We start from the raw sequence: 8,937 nt of genomic DNA, 5'->3' as shown, positions 1-8,937 counted from the left end.
ACATAGAAACGGAGTGAAGGGAAAGAAACTAAGGGAAGATAATATACAGAGGAAAAGAGAAACAGGGAAACAAATACATATGGAAATAGTGAACTTGAAAAGGGAAGGAGAGACTGGGAAAGGGATAAAAGAAAGGGAAGGAGGGAGAGAGGAGGAAAATAGAGCCTACAGGAAGAACATAGAAGAGAGGAGGGAGAGAGAGGGAAAGAGAGGCTCAGGAAAAGGAACCATGCAGAGAAGGAAAACATCAAAGGAGGCACAGGAGAAAGGAACGAAAGGAGAGACGAAAGGGGAGATAAATAAAAGAAGGAATAAGGAGAATAAAGAATAGGAAAAGAAGAGAGGATAAAGGAGGAAAGAAGAGATAACAAGAGAGATACAAAGACGAAAGAAAGGAAGGAAAAAAGGAGAAGGCAGAGACGAAGGAAAGAGAATATGAGTAGACGAATGAAAGAGAAAACAGAGAGAGAAAACACAGAAGAAGAGAAAGAAGGAAAGCACACGAAAGAAAGAAATCAAACACAGATGAAAGGAGAGAAACACTGACGAAGGAAATGAAGAGAAGAAGACAGGAAGCATGAAAGATAAGGAAGGGAAACATATGATGAGAGAGAGAGAGAGAGAGAGAGAGAGAGAGAGAGTAAAAAGCCATTGGAATATAGATGAAGGGGAAGTATAAAGGAATGAAATGGACGGAAGGGATTCACGCGTTTATATTCACGAAGAGGAATACATATTAGCAGCATTGACGCCCCCTTGCTCTCTCTCTCTCTCTCTCTCTCTGACTATTGATAAAACTAATCTTATCATCCCCCCCTCCCCCCCCCTTCACCACCACCACCACCACCACCACCACCTGTTATCGTTATCATCATTATTATCGTTGTTATCATTGTTATCATGGTTGCTAGTCCGCCCTTTTTCATCATCATCATCAAAATCATCATCAACATCATCATTATCATCACTTTTCTGCACTGTTTTCACCACTTGCTCCACTCTGTCACTTTTATCACTTTTCACTATCATTTAACAGACGCACATACGCACACACATTATCGCACACTATCTCTATCACCGCCACCTGCGCTGTTATCACCATCATCATCACCATCACCACTATCGTATGTTGTCCTGTCACTCGATATCACCACCACCACCGTCACCACCACTACAGGTTCTGCCACATATCAACACCACCAATCACCACAACCATCACCATCACAGGCTCCTCATCACCATCCCTTAACACCATCACCACGGCCACCATCACTTCACTACACACCGACCACTCTTCACCACTCGCTACCACCATCACCATCATCACCACCACCATCACCACCACCACCACCGCACACTGACCACTCTCCAGCCTCCTTCTCAAGCTGGCACTCCGCTTGAGGATGCCATACAGTGCCAGAGGAACCGGGCACCTCCATCCTACCCTCCCTCTCCCTCCCCCTTCTCCTCCTTCTCTCCCTTCATTCCTCTTCAGTCAGCGGTTAGGCGGTAAAGGTGAGGAGGAGAGGAAAGGGGGGGAGGGATAATGTATGGGATGTGTGTGTGTGTGTGTGTGTGTGTGTGTGTGTGTGTGTGTGTGTGTGCTTGTAAAATGGAGGTGGGGCAATACTAAGGTCCTATGGTATTCTCTCTCTCTCTCTCTCTCTCTCTCTCTCTCTCTCTCTCTCTCTCTCTCTCTCTCTCTCTCTCTCTCTCTCTCTCTCTCTCTCTCTCTCTCTCTCTCTCTCTCTCTCTCTCTCTCTCTCTCTCTCTCTCTCTCTCTCTCTATCTATCTCAAACATACCATTTTTAATCCATCTATCTGTATATCTACCTATCTACCTATCTACCTATTTATCTATCTATCTAAGGACCTATCTACCTGTGTGTGAGCTTTTCCAAGATTCCTCTTTTCAGACAGAACTCGCAGTAACAAAAGACAAAGGGATAAAAGAGGTCGCGCCAGCTCAAACAAATCCGCTGAGGCTCGCTTGCTAGGATACAGAGGCGGTGGAAGTTGAAAGAGGCGGCAAAACTACTTATGTAACCGCTGTTGTTCTCTAACCCACGTAGCCTTTCCTCCCGCAAGACTGAATAGAGAGAGAGAATAGAGAGTAACAGAAAAGAGTACCAGATTAAGATAGCTTTTAACAATGGAAAATATGAAACACTCGCATAGTTTACAAGCTCTCCCTTCCCTTGGCATCAGTTCAAACACTATCGCTCCGCCAGACTCATTTCCCTACAAGCTTTCCATGAATCATTTTTATATATTATTTTCACTGTTAAAGGAAAGAGTAAAGGAATATATGGAAGAGGAAGAAAATGAGAGATAAAAATAAAGAAAAAGAAGAATAAGAGAAAGAAGAACGGAGAAAGTTGATGATAAACAAAAACAATAACGAAAGAAAAGGTGAGGAAGTGAACGGAGGAAGAGGAAGAGGAGGAAGAGGAGGAGGAAGATGACGGAAACGAGAATACAGAAAACGGAGAAAGAAAAAGAAGATAACAAAGAATAAGAAAAAGGAATGAGAGAAAACAGAAATAAAGCAAGGGTGAGGAAGAAAATGGAGGAAGAGAAAGAGAAGGAGAAGGAGGAGGAGGAGGAGGAGGAAGAGGGAGAAGACGACGAAGATGTTAATAGTGGCATACCGTAAATTGACCAAGGAAAAAGTAATTGTCGGTGAATTATATGGAAGTTAACGATGGCAAGAAACAGTTTAAGGAACACCGCTGGTTTTCGAGTTCGCAATAACCGATGAAACTACTAAAGAACGGAAGTAAAAAGGAAGGAGGCAGAGACGAAGGAAAGGAAATATGAATAGACGAATGAAGGAGAAAATAGAGAGACAAAACACAGAAGAAGCGAAAGAAGCTAAGCAGACGAAAGGAAGATATAAAACACAGATGAATGGAGAGAAATACAGACGAGGGAAGTGAAGAAATGAAGAAAGGAAGCATGAAAGATAAGGAAGGGGAAACATATGATGAATGAGGGGAGAGCATGGGGTACGAGGGAATAAGGAGAATAAGGAATAGGAAGGGAAAAAAGAGGATAAAGGAGGAAAGAATAGATAGCAAGAGAGATACAATACGAACAGCGAAAGGAGATCAGAAAATACTGCGAGTTTCTTCACGAGATAAAATGCCTTGAGTCGCGCATAGAAGCGAGCGGATATCCTCCTGCTATATCACACGAAGAATAGATAAATAAAGCAAAAAAAACTAATTACAGATACAGAAGCCAAAGAAAACCTAATCACAAATACAGAAAAATAAAAAATAATTACAGATACAGAGAAACAAAGAAGAAAATAATTAATACAGATGAGAAAGAAGAAAAACAAGGAAAATGACACCACAAGAGAAGCAAAAGAGGAGAGCGACAAGGAAAGTGGTGATCGTCTGTACGCGATGATGAGAAATAAAGAAAAGGAATAGAGGAATAAATCTTACTAAAACACGTCCATATATATGATTTTGGGTGGCGTGTCTCTGAGTGCAGTTAAACATTCAACGAAAAGAAAAAAACAACTCCACGGCAACAACAAAAGACTGGTGATCAAGTTTGTACTCTGTAATAAATAAAAGTGACTAATCAAGGAAAATTCTCGCCAAAAATACTTTCTTATATGTGTTTTTTTTTGGGGGGTGAAATGTCTAAGTGCAATTAAAATGAAATAAAAAAGTAACCCCTCCTATATTTCCAAAACAATGTCACTCATCGCCAACATCGTTAAACTCATCATTATTCTCTCTCTAAGAAATAAATAAAAACAAGGATCACAAACACTACAGGATCAAAACAATCACATCACACGAATACATTTAGTTATTTCGGTCTTTGCCTTTAAGGAGGAGGAGGAAGACTTCTAAAGCCTCGCACTCGTATCTGTGAGGCCTGGCGCTGACGGGGCGAGGGAGAGGGAGAAGCAAGCACTCACGTTAATGTCACAGGGAAAGAAAGGCAGACAGGCAGGGACAGGGAAACTTGAAGACCTGCAGGCGGGCGGATAGGCAGAGAGGAGGAAGGTGATGGCAGAGAGAGCTTGCTGGTGAAGAGAGAAAGAAGAGAAGAGAAGAGAAGAGAAGAGAAGAGAAGAGAAGAGAAGAGAAGAGAAGAAAAGAGAAGAGAAGAAAAGAGAAAAGAAGAAAAGACGAAAAGACAAAGGAGAAAAAAACTGTGAAGAGAAAAGAGAAAGAAGAGAAAAAGACAAAAAAAAAAGACTAGGGAAGAAAAAGAGAAGACTAAGAGAGAAATGAGAGAGAGAGAGAGAGAGAGAGAGAGAGAAGATAAGGAGAGGAAGATAGGAGCGTGGGAAGGAAGAAGGAAGGAAGAAGGGAAACGAGAAAGGGAGGAAAAAGGGAAAGAAAATTCTCTCTCTCTCTCTCTCTCTCTCTCTCTCTCTCTCTCTCTCTCTCTCTCTCTCTCTCTCTCTCTCTCTGTGGCAGACTGTCGGGTTAAAGAAATCAGTTCGTGGGAAAAAGAGAGATTTGGGGCACCTGGAGTGTGTGTGTGTGTGTGTGTGTGTGTGTGTGTGTGTGTGTGTGTGTGTGTGTGTGTGTGTGTGTGTGTGTGTGTCTATGACAGTGTGTGTTTGTCTATCTGTCTCTTCAATCACTCATTCCAGCTCTTTGTAATTTCCTGCACTTTGATCTATAAACTTTGACCACCTGTCCAATTAGTGTTACCTGACCTGATCACCCACAGCTTGCCCCCAGGTACTGACGCTTCATGTTTACCTGTAGTCTCTCACCTGCCATACCTTTCCTTCCCATTTTTTAAGCATATTGTGTTAATCGTTTAAACTGATCTTGTCTCGTATGCGGGTTATTTTTTTTTTTGTATCCTTATTGGTAGAACTGTTTCAGCATGTTATTAGTCCTTGCTAAATTGTTAAACCGTTGTCACTTTGTTTGTTTGTTTGATTTGTGTTGGTTTTATTTACACTGTCTTGGGAGTGACCGGCAGGCAGAATCCTCCTCCTCCTCCTCCTCCTCCTCCTCCTCCTCCTCCGCCTCTTTTTCTTCCTCCTCCTCTTCCTCCTCCTCCTTCTCCTCCTTGTTTTTTCTCTTACAACAGTATACAAGTTCAGTGCTCTCTCTCTCCTCTCCTCTCCTCTCCTCTTCTCTTCTCTTCTCTTCTCTTTTCTTTTCTTTTCTTTTCTTTTCTTTTCTTTTCTTCTCTTCTCCTCTCTTTTCTTCTCTTCTATTCTCTTCTCTTTTCCCGTCCATTGTTTCTCTTATCTTCTCTTGTCTTCTCTCTTCTCTCTCCTTTCACTGCATCTAATCCTCTTCCTTCCTTGCTCCCCTCTTTGCCCTGCAGCGCCCCCCTTCCCCCCACACACACGCAGCATCCCTCCCCTCATCCGGCATCCCTTTCTTTCCCTCTTCCTCCCTCACCCTCTCGCTAATGCATTCACCTAAGCCACGCTCAGGCCATGCCAGGGCAGCGTTATGGGTGTGTGCTGTCCCCGAGGCTGCCTGCTCATCCTGGACGCCGCACGTGTTAAAGCCTCATTGCCTCACCGTGCGTTCGATGAGTCTGTGATTGCGTATACTGGTGTTATTAGCTCGTGTTGATTAGTGTATTGTCGGCGTATTATCAGTGTATTAGATCTCATTGTGTAGTCCTGGTGTGTAAATCCGAACTCCACACATTTATAGAGTTTATAAACCGCCTAACCATGCCTTCCCGTACTCCCTGACTACCTGCATTTGTTCTGTTACTCGTGTTTTTACGTTTGTGTGTATAGAAAGTGTTATCTACCCATCTACTCCTCTCGTATTTTGACATTTGAATACATGGAAATTGTTATCTACAAAATCGTGTGTGTGTCGTTACTGAGAATTTAATTTCGTTTCCAGTGGGCTTATTTTTTCTTTGTTTCATCTATTTTTTTTTTCTTTAGTGAGAAGACAGGACAAGGATGACAATAGAGAACAGAGACTAAAGATATGAAAGAGTAAACAGATCGGCAAGACATGACAAAGATAGCGAGAGAACAAAAACTAAAGATAAAACAAAGAGTAAAGACAGAAAAGACAAGAGACCGACCCCACAATGGAGTACACAAAACAAAGAAAAATAAAACGAGTAAAGATGAAAAATGACACAACAATAAGAACACTAGAGAAGAGAGTAAAGACAGAAGGAAAAGACACGACAAGATAACAAGAAAGAAGATATTGTAAAGAGAAAAACAGAGTAATTAAGAAAGATGTAACGAAGATAGCAAGAGAAAGCATAAAGAAAACGGAGTAGAGGTAAGAAGAGACAATACAATGGTCACAAAAAACACAGTCAGGAGAGACTATGAAAATAAAAAGGCAATGATAACAGAAGAAAACATAAGCAGAAAAACATTGCAATCATAAAAAAAATAATAGATAGGATTAAACATGAAAAATATAAGAATGAATAGAAGAAAACAGATAATAAAGACAAAATATCCGAAATAACAAAAATACAACCTTTGAAATAGCTCTTTGTATTGTATAAATTATGTGTGAGCCTTTGAAGAGACAGCAAAATATTCACACACAAAAAAACTAATACTCTTCGTGGTTATTATAAGTGCTTAAAAACTGAATTAATTAAGCATACATGAGAAGGTTTGTGTACATAGAAAGAGTTTGTTATTTCTCTCTTTTTTTAGGGGGGAGGGGGAATAATTATACTCGTTTTTTTGTTTTTGTTTTTTTGGAAATTTACGGGCAAAAAAAATATGTGAGCGTTCGCCAAATGAGAAAATAAAAAGTTTGTAATTCATGCTGCGCGGTTTGTTTGTTGCTTTTTTGTTACCAGTGATGTTATTGTTATCTACTCTTGTTGTTGTAGTTGTTGCCTTTGTTGTTGTTGTTGTTGTTGTTGTTGACGTGGCCGATTTTATTTTAGTTATTGTTGTTGTCATTATTATCATATCTATTATTTATCATCATTACTATTATTATTACAGTTATTATCAATATCATCAACATCGTTACTACTACTACTACTACTACTACTACTACTACTACTACCACCACCACTACCACTACTACTACTACTACTACTACTACTACTACCACCACCACTACCACTACTACTACTACTACTACTGCTACTACTACTACTACTACTACTACTACTATTCACCTTGACGTCATCCTTTCAAGGCTTTTTTTTCAGTATTCTTATGAGCTTCACCTTCGCATATTTACCTCATTTCCTTATTTCTTTAGTTTGTTTATCTATCTATTCGTCTGTTTGTTTATCCGCGACTCGAGAGCCATCGTAAAGGGTTCCCGGGAGACAATGACTCACTTCACGGGTTTTTTTTTTTTTCTTTTAATTATCTTCCCTGAGCGCACTGTAATTATGATGCAGCTTATGTCTGTCTGTGTCTGTCTGTCGGTTGGTCTGTTGGTTGGAGAGTCTGTTGGTGTGTTGCTCGGTCGATCGGTCTCTGGTGTGTTGCTCGGTCGATCGGTCTCTGTGTCTGTCTCCCTTTCTTCAGTTTTCTTTGCTCTCCTTTCTTTTCTTTTCCTTTCCTTTCCTTTCCTTTCCTTTCCTTTCCTTTCTTTTCTTTTCTTTTACTTGTTTTGTCTTATCTTGCCCTTTTCTTTTATTTTTATTTTTATTTATTCATTTTTTTCCTTTTCTTATTTTTCTTTTTTTCCTTTTTTGCTTTCTTCTCTTCTCTTCTCTTCTCTTCTCTCTCTCTCTCTCTCTCTCTCTCTCTCTCTCTCTCTCTCTCTCTCTCTCTCTCTCTCTCTCTCTCTCTCTCTCTCTCTCTCTCTCTCTCTCTCTCTCTCTCTCTCTCTCATTCCCTCTCTCATTCCCTCTCTCTCTCATTCCCTCTCTCTCATTCCCTCTCTCTCTCATTCCCTCTCTCTCTCATTCCCTCTCTCTCCCATCCCCTCTCTCTCCCATCCCCTCTCTCTCCCATCCCCTCTCTCTCCCATCCCCTATCTCTCCCATCCCCTCTCTCTCCCATCCCCTCTCTCTCCCATCCCCTCTCTCTCTACCATCCCTTCTCTCTCTCATCCCCTCTCTCTCATCCCCTCTCTCTCATCCCCTCTCTCTCATCCCCTCTCTCTCATCCCCTCTCTCTCTCACCCCCTCTCTCTCTCATCCCCTCTCTCTCATCCCCTCTCTCTCATTCCTTCTACTTCCCATCCCCCCTCCTCCTCTACTTCACATCATCCCATTAACGAGAACAAAAGTCTAGCCAAATTAACTACGCTCATTACCAAGATTGCAAGAGCCGTATTCAACCATTGCGTGACCCTGACCTATATAGAGATGCCACTTCGATGTCTACAACTATGCCACTAACGACACCCTCAATGCAACGAGAGAGAGAGAGAGAGAGAGAGAGAGAGAGAGAGAGAGAGAGAGAGAGAGAAAGGCATCATACTGTTTTTTTGTTTGTTTTCACCTTGCACTTCATATCACCTCCTCTGTTTGTGTGGGTGTTTGTGACATTCCACCCTCCTGGCTCTGATAGTGGTATAATGTGTCTGTTATCTCCGTGTCTATTAAAATGCGAGGCTTATCAAGATACGGGATGGAGAGGTTGCCTACTACTAAAGTCTCAGCTTGTGGGTCACTTGTCGGCGTTTCAACATTATAGGGATTAGCAGGAAAAAGGAAAGGGACGGGGTATGGCGGGGTATGTTGTTTTCTGATGTGGTTTTGTTTTAGTAGTTGTTAATTTTTGTTTTATGTTTTTATATTTATTTGTTCTTTGCTTCTCCGGCGTTTCAACATAATAGGGACTGGCTGGAAAAGGAAAGGGACGGGGTATGGCGGTGTTGTTTTCTGATGTTTTTTTTTTTAATATTTGTTAATTTTTGTTTTATGTTTTATTTTTATTTGTTCGATGCTTCTCCACGACCGATTTTTTTTTTTTTTTAGTATTTGTTACTTTTTGTGATTGTTTTATGTATATT

At 41.1% G+C, this 8,937-nt stretch overlaps 1 protein-coding gene across 4 annotated transcripts in view; it reads right to left on the bottom strand.

The window, feature by feature from the left end:
• LOC127009549 (rho GTPase-activating protein 45-like) overlaps window positions 1-8,937 on the bottom strand; it is a 285,593-nt gene that overhangs the window by 108,833 nt on the left and 167,823 nt on the right. The window lies entirely within an intron of this gene.

The sequence above is a fragment of the Eriocheir sinensis genome, chromosome 41 (genome assembly GCF_024679095.1).
Source record: "Eriocheir sinensis breed Jianghai 21 chromosome 41, ASM2467909v1, whole genome shotgun sequence".
Taxonomy (NCBI): domain Eukaryota; kingdom Metazoa; phylum Arthropoda; class Malacostraca; order Decapoda; family Varunidae; genus Eriocheir; species Eriocheir sinensis.
The sequence above is the reverse complement of the archived record's forward strand: the minus strand, read 5'-3'. Positions and strand labels throughout refer to the sequence as shown.